This window comes from Perna viridis, chromosome 7 (assembly GCF_037379345.1).
Source record: "Perna viridis isolate PV_CMFRI_1.1 ecotype Kerala chromosome 7, ASM3737934v1, whole genome shotgun sequence".
NCBI lineage: Eukaryota > Metazoa > Mollusca > Bivalvia > Mytilida > Mytilidae > Perna > Perna viridis.
Window position 1 is genome coordinate 43,912,593 of NC_142451.1, and position 15,539 is coordinate 43,928,131.

The following is a 15,539-nucleotide window of genomic DNA, read 5'->3' on the forward strand; positions in this document are numbered from 1 at the left end:
TATGGGAAGTGGAATTAGTGGTTTTTAGCCTATAATGCCCTATTTTTAAAGAAATTATACCTCATGCCTTTGAAGGCATTTAATATGAAACTTGTTCTATGATTTGATTGTATTAACTACTTATTGGACAACTAGAGATTTGTGATATCACACCATGAACGATGTGATATGAACTATTGATATGAAAAATTAGCCAAAGATTGGTTGTTGTCTGGTTGTATATAATTTTATATAAAATCTGATTGGTCAAAAGTGACAGTGATGTTTATAAAACTGTTCTCCTGACACCATTGGCAACTTCAATAAGATGGACGATTGCTAGATGTTCTGAAAGATGCTGAATGTCAAACGGCCATAATAATCCAAAGGAATCATTGACAAAAAGGTTATAACTCCTGAAAGTGAAATACTACACAATATCAACTCAAGTTATTTAATTTTAACATCATAACAAAGAAACCTAAATTAAATAACTTGAGTTGATATTTTGCATTATTCAACTTTTACTCATGAACCCTGTAAATATTTTGGGGGGTATGGATTGTATAAAACTGTATTTTTTATGAGGATCTTGTGAAAAAATATTGATAAAATGGAGTTTCTGCATTTCTTTAATTTATTGATTCCTGTGAAATATAACCTGCCAAACTAAACTTATGTGAGGTAGGATCCTATAATGGCTTTGAGTAATGTCATTAGAAGCTATTATTAACCAATCAGGTGTGTGAAAACATTTATTTCACCAGAGAGAACAATTTTTTCTCCATACGGAAATATGAAAATAATGATAAAATTAGCAAAACTAACTAACCTTAAAGTGAATATGAAAATTCCAAATTTAAAATTTTTTTTAACTAGTTATAGACAATCATGACTAATATTGGGTGTGTGGTGTGGGACAGTTATGGAATGACTGCTATATTTTTACTGTCTATGAAGAAATAACCTCAATTACATTAAATAACCTGCGATAAAAGAGGAAAAGGAAACTATGACACATTGAACAAATCAGTTTTCATGGTGCAGATGGCTGCACCTAAACAATCCACGAAATTGATGGTAGAAACTGTATGAAAATTGAATATTACTATTACATTTGCAAATTATTTAGGTATGAATAATTGTATGGTTTATCTCCATTTAATTTCATCCTCGGGCCCTTAAATGCATTCTGTAGTGCTGTTTTAAACATTAAATTTTAATCCTGCTTTTAAAACTGTCTCTCTTCCCAATGAATTTACAGTTTTTCAACCACAAAGGACTATATAAAGTTCTTTTATGTCATTATGTGCAGTATCGATCCAATATGTTATGTAATTATATTAAATAAGTTTCAATAAAGTTTTTCCAATAAAACAGAAGCATTGGGAACAATCATTATTTCCTGTTTGAGTTTAAAAGCAATCTAGTCTGTCATCTTGGCACCAAAGAATCATAAACCTGTATTACTGTGAGTTGTAAGTATTATGGAAGATTTTAAAAGATGTGGGTCATGACTGGGTGCACTGGTAGAGTTTATAGAGATCTCTGTTTAGTCAAATTTTGTACATTGGGAAAAAACTATGATGAAGACAATTGTAGATACTTGTATAATGAATCTTGGCTTATAGATAGATTTTCCTTGTATTTCAAAAACCGTAGAATTTATAATACCTAGTGCAAGAGTGATGAACATCAACAACAACAACAAAACTACATGTACAACAACAACAAAACTTCACGTACAACAACAACAAAGCTACATGTACACCAACAACAAAACTACATTTACAGCAACAAAACTACATGTACAACAACAACAACAAAAATACATGTACAACAACAACAACAAAACTACAAAGAATTGTACTTCATTTTGGCAGAAAAAAGAACAATGCAATAATGTTGTCAATTTAGAAGCCCCTTCATTAAGTAAATGTACATTTATTTGTACATGTGCAAATATTTACTTAACTAATCAGGGGTCCAAATTTACTTTCAAGAATGGTAGGTCCTGAACTTTTTCAAGTTAAAAAGATTAATGGTTCATTTGAGAAAAAACAATAGTCCTCAATAAAACTTAGGTAAATAAAATTTCGAAGGACTGAGATAAAAAAATTAGGGTTGACCTTGGACCACACTAATTAGAACCCCTGCTAATAACAAGTAATTTAATTCAGCATATCATACCATACTTTTACAGAGAGTTGTGTTTCATTATGACTGAAAAAGGACAATGAAATGATGTTGCCACTTTGTGACTACTTCATCAAGTGAAAACCACCAATTAGGATTAGTTTTCTGAGTAGATCTAAGAATACGGTGCTCTTCAATATTTCAGTGATGAGACTTATTGAGAAACATATGTTAAGTCAAGTGTTATTAGCTGTAAAGATTTGAGTGTGTCAATTGATATTAATTAAAACCAATACACAAAATGCAATTGCATGCATCATTTGATGTTACTAATCCCACTAGATTAATGATTTCATTTTCCAAATCAATGAAATAATTAAATTAACAGGATATGGCTTCAAAAGAACTCAATTTTTTAAAATTTGTTTCCTCATGGCGTTGAAATAAGCATGCGATTTTAATTGATTTTGAATAAGCAAACGTTAGCTAACTATTGATTACAAGTGGTGTGTTTTAATGAAGGAATGCCAAACGATATGATATTTATATGATAAAAAGTTGTTGGGGTGAATATCCCAAATGTGATCACAAATTTTCTTGGCATATGTGATAAAAACTTTTTTTTTTATGGTTGCTAATTTCGGGTTGCTAATTTGTGAACGTATTCTCCAGTATTGTTTTTGCAGTTTATAAAAATGAATAGTGTTATGCAGTGATGCAAATCAAGTTCATGGACACAATTTTTCTTGCTATTCTTTCCATTGTGAAAATAGCAATGATAAACACACTACAAAAATTAGTATGTTTGCTGTATTCTTTTAATCACAAAAATTTTCTTAATCTTTGGTTTTTATTCCAAATAATAAGCTTTCTTTTTAGAATGGCATACATTGTGAACCAATAGTGATGTCAAATAACTTGTTTGTCATAGGAACAAAGAGTTGTGATATTTAGGTGCAAGAATAATCAAGGGAACAAAGATTCTTGCGGAAATTAAAAGAATGTAATCCTTGACACAGACTGGACAATGGAAAACAGACAATCACAACAAAGAACATGAAGTAACTAAAATAAAACTTACAAAGTAACAAAGGTAAATGAGCAACTCGGACTCCATTAAAAACTGGGAGCATGGACCAGGTGCACCAGTAGGGTAAGTGAACAAAGCAGTAGTGCCAGCTCTCATGCATCCTTGTAAGATACACAAATTTTGTGTCTTGGAACCTTGACAGCCCAGACAAATGTCAATAGTGGAAAACAATTATATTACACCTGGTACTTCAGATTTTGATCTGAATCAGTTTGGTGGTTTCACAAAACATGGACTTAGTCATTTGTTTGTATTTGGACAAGGGAGACCCATGTCTTATCTGTTACTCTTCCTATACGACTAAACTGAATTAAATTAAACTTTCACAGAATCCCATTGTGCACCTCCTATTTAGATTTTTATCTGAATCATTAGGGGGTTTCACATAGCAAAACATGGACTTTGTTTTTTGTGCATATGGGGACATGGGGCAAATAAAAATCTGAACAACGTGACATGGTTGTCAACATTCAAAGAAATTAATGGCTACTGATAACTAAATTCATTCAAAATTTTTGTCTCCAATAAACAATGCCAAATGTGATTGGAAAAAAGCAGATAATACTGTTTTAAACCTCTAAACGGCTCTATCTTATATCGAAATGATGGTAGATATGCTGTTTATGATATGTATACATGGAATTTACACTGTTGTAAAACTGTCATTGCTGAGGATGTAAAAGGTGAACAACCAATCATACTGCATGAAAAAGGCATATGCTAATTAGATTGGAATTATTTGTTTGTGGATTCCCTGCAATTGGTATTGATAAGATTTGGTACATAAATGAAAGTAATCCTTATCAAGACCTTGGACACTATTTATTTTAAGAGGCTTTCCATGTAAAAATCAGGTAGACCCTATAATATGATTGGCACAGGGTAAATTTTATCCCACTGAATTTCTTATTCCAATGTATTGTATATACCATATATATATATGTCAAAAAGTATGAAGTTTGTTTTGAATCGACAATGGATGACTCAAAAAATGATTTTAAAGTTCCCTACCAAAGCAACAAAACCTTGCTCAAATTTAAAGAGTTATCTCCCTTATTTCAATTAATTTCAATGCTTTCTATGTAATTTATTCCTCTTTTATCATTGCAGTTTATCCATAATCAACATTCAGCTTAATGAGAATGGGTGCATTTGTGATATGAAAGGGTTGAAAAATGTTTTTGAAAAAAAAAATGGTCGTGTGCCATTCACTGCTTGATATTTGCCTTGACACCCTTTTGGTTTAGGTCTCACTGACCACTTCTAACGTTTCCATTACTTTACATGTTAAAAAAGTAATATTCAAAGTCTCACTGTGAATTCCCAGGACAAATGACATCTTAAAGCTGCATACCGTTGCAAAGCTTGGAAAATAAGGCTTCCAAAATCATTATGCTAATGGTACGATGATAGTAGAAATTCTTCACAAAATTTACTTGAATAAATAATACTGAAAATCCACATTTTTACCTGTTCTGCTAACTGACAGCATGGAGGCAAATTACTCACACATGTAAACAATATTCATACACTTTTGTAGTTAATTACATATATGATTTTAAAGTACACATTCTCAGCTTTATTTTGACTACTTTTAATCATAATACACACAAATAATGCACTTACAATGCATATGTCTAGGTTCAGTGTGTTTTTGGTACTACATAGGGGGGTGGCCATTTGACCCGAAAGTGGTTAGTGAGACCTTATGTCATCAGATACTAGACTAGGTGGGGGGGAGTGCGGGTGGTATCAATTTAATTAGCATTGCTCACAGTTTTTGTTGTTTTATATTTTGAACATACGGTTTAAATACAAAATTTTTGTAACGAATTATTTTGCTTCTATATTTCATAACGGAAGTTTAATATACTTGCACATATGCCATATTAATGTCAACTTTCTGTTGGTTGTTTTTTTAATATTTTAACCATCAAATGGGTGTCCCTAAAAGGGATCTGAGAACAAGTAATATTACTGTGTACTTAATTTTGAATATCAGAAAAATATCAAGTTAAGGAGGTAGACCTAGGGTAAGGGACACAACTCTTGAAGTCAGTGATATATTTATATCATATTCAATTTCACCAAAGCTTATCAAGCTTCCATTTGAAACAGATTGAAATCAATCCAAGTTACTTTGATGCTAATATGAGATTGATGTGAAATGCTGAATACAAATGTTCCATTGATTTTTGTCAATGAAGCCACGACAGTGGCTGAAATTGACCTAGGCATCACATGAAAATCTTGCTAAATATTATAATTTGCGGTAGCACTCACATGCATCTGCGATCAATACTATTATGAATGGAAAAGAGTGAAACGTGAAATGGAAGGAGTAAAAAATAACCATGAAATTGATAGTTAATTAAACAGCATGCAAGGGAAATTTCGCATCTTTCATTTTATTTAGGAATCCGTGTAATATTTATGTACTATTTAATGACTTGTTTCTATGGACTGTTGATTATGTGGTGAAAAATTGTTACAGTCACCAGCCATCTCATGCATATGAATATCTCCCGTGACCTTAGAAGAAATATTTCTGAAGCTGAAGGGGACGCCAAATGGGAAATAGTTTGATTAAATAGGAAGGGTTACACCACGAAAGCACTCCCTAATTTAGACACAATTCTTTCATTACAGATATTATTTGCGAACAAGTTTGGATTATCTTGAGGGAAAGAATGGATATTTTTTCTGTATCTGTAGCCCCGCTAATACCCATCTTGGATTTCTCCAGTTGAGCATCATGACACAGTCATCTAAATATATTCTTTAATTTGCCTGACAATTTTTAGATGTAGACTTAAAATAGCTGAAAATAGTATTTGAGAGACAAAGTTTTATATATTTAATATTGAAGGGAAAATGAATCCTTTTTTTCTGCCAGTCAACCCATTAGTTAAGTACTTTCGTGTCACCCCGCATGCATCTCAACAGACGAGAATCATGTCAAATCTTCTGTATTAATCCTGTTTAATTTTTTTTATATCATTGATGTACAATATTTGTAAAATGTTCTTTGTATTCTGTTAAGTTTGTGATAAATAGGTATGAATCTATGTATTCTTTTTCCGACGCAGTTATTTCCAGAATGAAATGTAGAAAATTATAAGTAAAAAGAACAAATTTTACTGCGTTTGCTATCTTTTTTTGAAAGATAAGACTTGTTTACAATGTGTTACTTGCAAACAGTACAAAAACCTAGTTTCATTTGATGTATTCATATCATTGTTTGTCATCTTAATACATATACACATATTTACAATTAACAACACATGTTGAAAACTGTGTAACATACTTGTTTTTGTCTAAGTTCAGAATACATAGTATAAATGTTATTTACCAAAAGTTTTCAGTTTCTGTTATTTAGAATATTTTGATAGCATTGCATTGAATAGGGATGGGACTTGCTAGTTATCTGATTTAGCCATTAAACAAATATATGGGTCCATTAGCACTTAAAGATACAAGTTATTTGAATGACGCGAAAGTACAGATTGTTTCTATCACAGTCTTGAATACTTGAATACTCTTTTTGTGTCTCTCAGGACTGCTCCATTTTAAGGCTCTGTTAGTAACTCTCTTTAGTAGAGGTGAAAGAACCTTGGTTTTGGATGAACTACTATGTTGATGCTTTGGTCTGATTGTACGGTTATAATTCATTTTGAAAGTAATTAGACAGCGAAAATGGCAAATTTACATGCTTTGACACAGGAACACAGGATTCAAAGTGGTTTAACTAAAGAGTCTTTATCCATGTATGACTAACTTGGAGCTGTATAAATATTTGCTTCAGTTCCATGATATGTAAAAGCAAAAGCTATGTAGTGAAGTGATATAAAAAAAGCAAAAAAAAATGGAAGAGTGAATTAACATGTATATTTTTAAATGTGTATCGTCAAAGTAAGAAAAGGTTGTAAGTCATTTTCCCCAATTTGTCTTGTTAATTCAAGAAGCCATGGCTGCTCAGCTAATAAACAGTCTTTGAAAAAAAATTTTCTTTTAAAAAAAAAGAATAGTAAAAATATTACTTTCCTTAGTTTAAAATATTACAATCCTTTTTTATGATTAGAAATGTGATTGTGCAATAAGAAATGCTTCATTGAGTCAGTACTTCAGTACTTTGATTAGGTCTACCCTAGGTCTGCCTCCTTAAGTTTAATGTTTTTAATATAACCAAAGTAAAGTCTGGAAAAGTGCTCATTTTATGATTAAATGCTCACAGTCTTAGAAATATCCCCTTATTGCATGATGCAGTTGATAAAGTGTGAAATCAACACTTATATATTCTCTACTTGTCAATCATTCAGATATCTGTGATTGAAATCAACCAATAACTCATGTCAATTACCAAGTCGAAAAAATTGGATCTCCAAATGCATAGATCACTAAGAGACCACATTAATTCAATAAATGACTCAGAAATGTTCCTGAAACTGATAAATAGGATTTAATTTTGATGCTAGTTACAGTAAAATTTCTTCCCTTGAGAGTTGAAGCTCTAGGTTAAAGAAACAGTTCTTAGATAAAATTTTGGGTTGAATGCTGATATTGCTACTGATAACAGCAATGGCTTGCTGTGCTTAACTTTGAACTGGAACAGTAGCTTTTTGTAGTTTTTTTCTTGCTGTGTTTTTCAGTTTTTGCCCTTGTATCAGCCAACCATGTTTATAGGGGCATTGTACATGTGCTGGTACATGTAGGTACAGGTACTAGGGACCAGCAGAACTTAGTGTTAGGTTTACATTGATTTTTCTCATAAATGTAAGATAGTAGCTTATACACTTTCCCATGATGATTTATACCACTGTAAATGGTGTATGGGCTGTTTGTAGGATTCCAATGATCTGTCTGTCCATGTACCTTGTGAGTGCAACACATCCAAATCTCTTTTGTTAAATTTGAATAAGCTTTATACAAAAGTTGGCATCATACGAAGATGTGCATGAAACAAGAAAATTATTGATGGATTTTTTGGAAGGTTGATAATCTGCTTAAGGTTTTTAAGTGTTGTGTTGTTTTATTGATGGGTCCTTTGAAAGGTTGATAATCCACCTAAGGGTTTTAAGTGTTTTTTATGTGTTAATGTTTTTTGATAATGCAACCTTTCTTAAATTGTTCATTGGATTTGATAAAACTTTGTATGACTGCTATGCATCATATGAAATGTGAATTAAGCCACATATTTATTGCTGGATGCTTTGAAAGAGGTAATATATTTAATGTTTTTGACAGCTTTTAGCTGAGGTACATTGTATAATACTCTGCACTAATTCCCAGTAGTAGTTTTTCTATGACTTAAAAAAATTATGGTTATATTTTGTTATGGTGTTGTTGTCAATAGCATTTTTCCTTTTCCATGTAATAGCTTCAGTTGTAGAGAACTGGCCGCTATCTAAATTTAAAATTGATGTAGGAGTTTAGCTTCTCATTCAATTTGAAAAAAAAAATTATATATAAAATTATGTTTTAAGAATATTTAACAGATTTGGAAAAGCATATAGCATTTTCTAAAGGGGCTAAAGTGGGCCACACTCTAAAAGTCAACTTGTTTAAATTGTTTTTTTCATTTGCAAACTTGTGGAAGTCCCTACCAGTACTAGAATCTTTCTCACTGTTTTTGAGTAAAAAGGGGTTAAAGGGACCAAATATATATATATTTTCAGACTGTATTCTTAATTTAAAATATTTCTTTGTAAATGTTTCTCTTTACAAGGGATTTTAGAAGTATGCTAACAAATTTACTCCGTCATAAACCAATTTTGATATTATATGATTTTTGATAATAAATATTGAGTCCAACTTGGTGAAGTTGCATCATGCTGCAGCTGCAGAGCGTTTTATTAGCTTAACTGTAGTTAAGTGCCACATCCACTTCATGTTAAATGATCGTTTGATTCTTAGGGATGATGGGGCATCCACATCTTATTGACTTATTTTTGAATTAATGGTGAAACAATCTAGACTTTTACAATGCTTGAGCCAAAATGGCTAGAAAGTGCTTAGGGAAGGCACAAAAATTAAGTACACAACAAATGTGTTGGTCTGAATTCAGTTGAAAATGAAAAGCCTACAGTAAGTCATAAAAACTGTTGTACAAGCATTGCCTCTAAGGGGTTCCCCTCCTTTTCTGATGTATATATTGAACAGCAAAACTTTGAGTCTTATCCCTGTTTACTGTGAAAAGTACATGATGTAATGTGTAGACTGCATTTAAAAGAACACTAAGTTCTTATTGCTGGTTAAGAGAATTATAGACAGTATTTTTTTTGGCTTAAATGTATTAATTGCAACATAAACCTGAGGTACTCAAGCTTCCAATCCATTTTCTTCAATGAGTAACAGGTTTTTAATCTAATGCATTCTGGGAATTCCCATGGTGCTTCTGGAGAATTGAATTATGGGATTGATTGACATCAAGACACAAGTTCACTGGCTTGTCTACATTTCTAGAGAATTGATGTTTCTACAACTCTATCATTTTGTTTGAAAGGTGCCAAGTTCAATTACAAGATCTATTCATTGGCCGAAGAAAACATCTTTTTGCCAAGGGAGACTGACATGACAAACCAAGTGTATTGAATATATAAACTATTTATTGGCAAAGAAAACTGCTCTTGCTTAAGAACAGTTGTAGGAACTATTAATATAATTGAATTTACATGTATGAATATTTTTGTCAAAGATTTATCTGGTGGTATGGAACATTGTATTATTGGTAGTATTACTAAAATGTTAAGGTAGAATACTTACCTATTGTTACAGGTAAATTTAATGGAAGCTCATGGTAATAATTGCAGCTCAAAATTGTTCTTAAAAGGCAAATGCAGTCTTTCAAGAGATTCCTGACTTTTTCCAATATTTTTGGCATTTCTTAATTTTTTTCTTGACTTTCTAGAGAAACTCCTACTAACTCCTTATTTTAAACTTTTTCAACTGCAAAGGAATTAAGTGTTCAAATTTTTTTGGTGTATGATTAAGTGTGCTTTATTGTATATACTTTAATTCATGGATACCAATTTTCATGGATTAGGGAAAAAATACAAGTTTATAGATTTTTGAATTTGTGGTTTTGAAGTTTTCAGTATACACATAAATGTGATTCTCCTTTTTGACAGGAACCAAATTTCGTGGTTTGACCAACCCATGAAAACCATGAAAATTGGTATCCCTACAAACAATAATATTTTCACAGTAAGTAGTTTTTAATATGTGAAAGTCATTTTAGTTCACAAATATATCCTAGTACTATATGTAATTTATACTGAAATTTCTTGCGTGGGAGGAATGCAGCTATTTCCAAGTTTTGTAAAAAAAAAAACCCTAATAAAAAATTCCTGAAAAGGTTTTGCTATCTCTGGAGATTAAATTTATATATATAGATCTAGTCAATAAAAGAGTGAAAACATGGTAAGCAGATAGACCTCGGGATCAATATTCTCTGAACTCTATTTAAGCAGGTGTAAAAAGAACATTACGTTTTTTGATGGCAAAATTTGATGGCGTAAATCCTGGAATTGATACTATGAAATTTATTAAGTTATCCAATACAATTAACAGCTGTAGTGAATATTTTATTCCCCCTATAAGTTGTATTGGTTGCTCTCTAAATGTACAACTAAACTTTTCCAGGCTAGAGGAACAAAGGAATATTTACATTCTACAAGTTTAGTTCAACATTAGATATGACCTTGAAAACTCCTCTGGGTACAGTTTCATAAAATATCTTAAATTGAGATTTTCCTCAAATTGTTTCTCAACATCAAATTTCAATCAATCAGAAATTTTGAAGAAAAACACAGGACTTAAGGAAATTCTCAACTTTTTTCTGAAACCCAGGCCTGTTCTTTTTTCATTCTATCATTTGATAATCAGTGTCTGTAGGCTTCCAAAAATGGCAAAGAAATTCTATGAATGATACTTAATGTGAATTAAACTATAGGCAATTACAAATCGACTATTGGAATTTCTCTTGTCTTCAATTCCTCTCCTTTTATTGTAATCCAAGAAAATCTCCATTGTTTAGATCCTATCATAGTCCTCTCTATAGAGAATTAAAGTCATTAATTTTCCGTTGAGATTTAAGACCGAAAAGACCATGAAAGCAAAATCACCAATTTCTTAAATCTTCTCATTTATTTCATCAAATGATCGTGAATTCACGCCAAATCTAATCAAAATCTTGCTACATTACCATATTTAATCTGCATTTTGACCATTGTCTAATGCTGTTTTGACCGTGATTCTGATATCGCTGAGTCACTAGAGAAAACAAGTGGAAAAACTAATGAGAAATGTCTCTTTGGAAATTAATTCCAACAAATGACTGTTGCATGACGATCGTAATACTGGTGCAACAATACATTTCGAAAAACATGAGAATGAAAAATGGCTTTTATTGAAACATTTTTGCTGCTTTTTGTCATGTAGTTCACCAATGCATCTAAGTTCAGGTACAAGATCACAATTAATTCCCCTTGACTTTTCATTGTATACGAATATAGTATTTTTTTTCATTCTGTTATTTTATGTGGAAGTTGTGATTTGGTCCAATGAAAGAAGGTCAAAATTTAGGACATTTGGCAGTGGTCACTTTTCATGTCTACAGGGTCTCTGAAGCAAAGTTGCTAAAAATAAAAAATGATGGTGAATTTTTCTGGCACTCTTATAGAAATCTGCTTTTACACATGTTTCCAAATTGGTGAAGTTTGAATAAGTTTGAAGCGGTGGAATTTTTTTTATATGTCAAGATGGGTCTGTTGAAATGCACTACGAAATTAATTGTGTCCTCGTACCATCAGAGTGCAATCCATGTTTTATCACTGGTACAAAAAGTTATGGCTCCAGCATTATATTTACGTTAATTTTTCTTGTGGTTTGTTGGTTTTCTTCTGATAAAATGCATGTCGATGTATGATTCTAGAGGTTAGCATTGACTGTTTATAAATGTGATAACTTTGTAATTTTTGTTTCCAGTCGAAACGGCAATAGTGGTTTTTCAGTATTACTGGACATTTAGTAATGGTCTGGGTCTTCATCCATTTATCTTAATAAGGGCCTGCCTCTACGTGTAATCAGTCTGTTCATCTGTCCCTCTGTAACAAATTGTGTTTGGGCTATAACTGTTGTCTTATGGTAAGGGCTTTTGATATTTGAAATGGGGGATTGATCAGCTCAAGACAATGTGTTGCATACCATGGTTTTTGAACTTTGACCTCAAGGTAAAATTATTGACTTTGAAATACAGATTCATGTCCAGGCTGTAACTGTTGTCTTTTGGTGTTAGCATTTGGTATTTGGCATGAGGGTAGATCAGCTTATATCTTCTGTTTAATTTTGATCCTCCAAATTGTTTATAATTCTTTTTATTTAGGCTATGGAGGAGTCCTTACAGGTGGTTTCCATGGCAATGTAACTAGTTCTGCATAAATCTTGTTGGATGATACTTGATCATACACTCATCTTGAATTTTAGATTCAAAATTTTAATAGGATTTGGGGATTTAAAGGAAAAAATAAGGAAGCCACAAGTAAGAAGCAGAACAGGAAATTCATGTATTGGGGATAAAGACTATACCAAGAAAACATATTAAACACAAAAAATACATGTAACTAAAATATACACACAAAAACTAAAGAATAAATTGGCAACAGGAACTCTACTAGAACTGGGTGTAAGGACTTAGTACACTGTAAAGATAAGCCTTTACTAGAAACACCTTGTACATTGTAGAACGAAATGGGGAAACGTTATGTATAACATGCAATATTCTAGAATACTGAAAAAATTCAGAATTATCTGCTTGCCACAATTTCATTGTATTTACACGGTGCCACAGACATCTCAAGTTTTATCTAGCCCATGGGTGAGATAAGGAAATCTCACATGGCAAGAAATAGGAATTTTCTTGTTTCTTAAGTGAGAAAATGAAGTCTTGCAAATATCTTTCCATTAGCTAGGGGTTTTATTAGATATATTTTTTTTACTAGAAACCTTGAATTAGCTATTGGGAAAAACATTTCTATCACTGGTATGATACAGTAAGTAAGTTATTCTTCAACATTTCACTGGAGGCGAAAGGGACAATAATTTCTTATTGACAAAGCTTGGAAGATATTTTCAGATCAAATTATTTATTTTCACAATGTAAACAGTTAAAATATTTATTTTTCGTATACATTTTCATTTATGTGAATGTGTAATATTTGTATCAGAGCGATTTGAAAATGAAATTATTTTTTTCTCTCCCATCCTTAAGATCACTATGCATTTTTAAATAGATCTGAGTCAACATTTGTCATTTTTAAATTCTTTCAAGGTCACCTCAGAATGAAATGGTCATCCGCTAAGTTATGCCATAGAATTTTTTTTCCAGCATTGTAATACCAAAAACCATTCATACTTAGAGAAAATTACTAATGAAGGAGAACAAATTGTTATTTATTTCTCTTATCTATGAATGTCAGAGCACTTTAATCTCTAAAATACAAACAAAATTAAGTGTTATTCCTCTCCACTACAGAAGATTTTAATATCAAGGATAAGAAAAACTATGCTATTTTCCAACATGTAACTTGGATGAAAATGTAGCATCGTTAACTAATTATCTCCTATTACCTTTAATTACTCCTCTAAACAAAAGGATGGAATATTAGTTGAGTGGGTTCATTCTCTGGTGTACACCAGAGTTGATTATGATATGGAAATCTTGTTAACCAAAGTCAATAATTGAACACATGGGCCAGTGCTGTTGCTGGAACTCTGCTTTTCATATTATGCCTGATTGCACTTGTGGAAATTTGTATTGGCATTTTTACAGTTTTTCCTAATTCCATTTCTTGTTTTTGTCAAATTGACTGGAGGTTTGTGACTCTGTAGTGAGGTTATAGATCGGAGTGTGTTGTCTTTTTTTTTCACGACTGCCTGGTTTTTATTTCATAGCATGTTTCTCTAACATTTGGAGAGTGATGTAGTTCATATTTATGTGCTCCCTGTGGAAACTAACATTCATAACTGTGTTTTTGAAAACCGCCATACTTGAATTAATTTGAAAATTAAATGGCTCAAATATGAAGATAGTGAGGTATTTTGGATTTAAGATTGAATAGCTACCAGTAATTCTTACCCAGGAAATCATATGTTTTTATCAAGTTTTGGCAGATTACAAGTTAACAACAGCTGGGAATAGGTGTAGATATAATTGAATGTGTGAGATGAATTTTGGATTACTGTTCAGTGTATGGTAAGTGTAAACTAGGACTTGTTCACAGTGTTTTATTATTGCGTTTTATGCAAAAAAGTATGAACAGAATTAAAATTTGGAAAATTTTAGTATACTGTGGAAGTACCTTTATCCATGGGTACCAATTTTCATGATTTAGGAGAAAATGACCAGTTTGTAAATTCTTGATTTCCTGGATTTGAGAACTATATCATACAAACTAATGGGAAATTTCCTTTTCGTTTGGAACCAAATGTCGTGGTTTTACCAAACCCATGAAAACCATGAAAATTGGTACCCCACAAACAATAATACTTTCACAGTATATGGGGAAATTTCTTAGAACATGTAATACAGACATTAAATTCATTTTTTTTCGGTTTTAAATGACAATATCACTGAAATGTTTGAAATTTCAGAGTTAACGTTATTGGGAATGAGTAGATTTTTGGTGTCCTCTTGCATTTAATATCTTTGTGTGAAATCGATCAAATCTTCACATTATCTTTATTTAAATGATATATAATTTTATGTGCATTTATAAAACATGTCTCTATTTGAAGAAATAGCAAAAAGTATATATATAAAAAAAAATGTTTACAGAATGTTGGCTCTTCATGAAAGTAAATATATAGAAAGAATATTAGAAGAATATTTTGTTTTGTTTTGTTTGTTTGGTTGTTTCTGTTTAGTTCTGTTAATTTCCTATGCTACTTCTAATTTTGGCTGTTATTATTCCTGCTTTTGACAAAATCAAATTTAATGAGTTCCATACCACAAGTAATACTACAAAAACAATACAGTTTAAAATACAAGTTTAACTAGAGGAAGGTGATATGGTGATGGCAGAATTCACCCCAGCAAAAACAACAAAGGGCAATAACTCCTAAATAATTAATGTAACATGTACTGTAACCAAACTTCATTTGTTTTATGGTCTAAATGGTTGTTTCTAAAATGTCGGTATCTATCATTTAATCAATGACTGTTATATATTTTTCGGTCTATGAAGAAATAACCCCAAACAGGCGGTGCACACTAAATAACCTGCATAACGGGTTATTTTTAAGTCTGCATCACAGGCATCAACGTTATTTCAAATAG

The 15,539-nt window shown here is 31.6% G+C and overlaps 1 protein-coding gene across 2 annotated transcripts in view; it reads left to right on the plus strand.

The window, feature by feature from the left end:
• Positions 1-15,539, plus strand: part of LOC148612844 (uncharacterized) — a 107,934-nt gene that overhangs the window by 9,931 nt on the left and 82,464 nt on the right. Inside the window, exon 1 of one of the 2 annotated variants that reach the window (XM_088594667.1) lies at positions 13,868-14,456. The exons of the other annotated variant lie outside the window; for it this stretch is intronic. The gene's annotated coding sequence lies outside the window, so the exon portion shown is untranslated. Of the gene's footprint in view, positions 1-13,867; positions 14,457-15,539 lie in introns of those variants that run through there. 2 annotated transcript variants of the gene reach the window in all.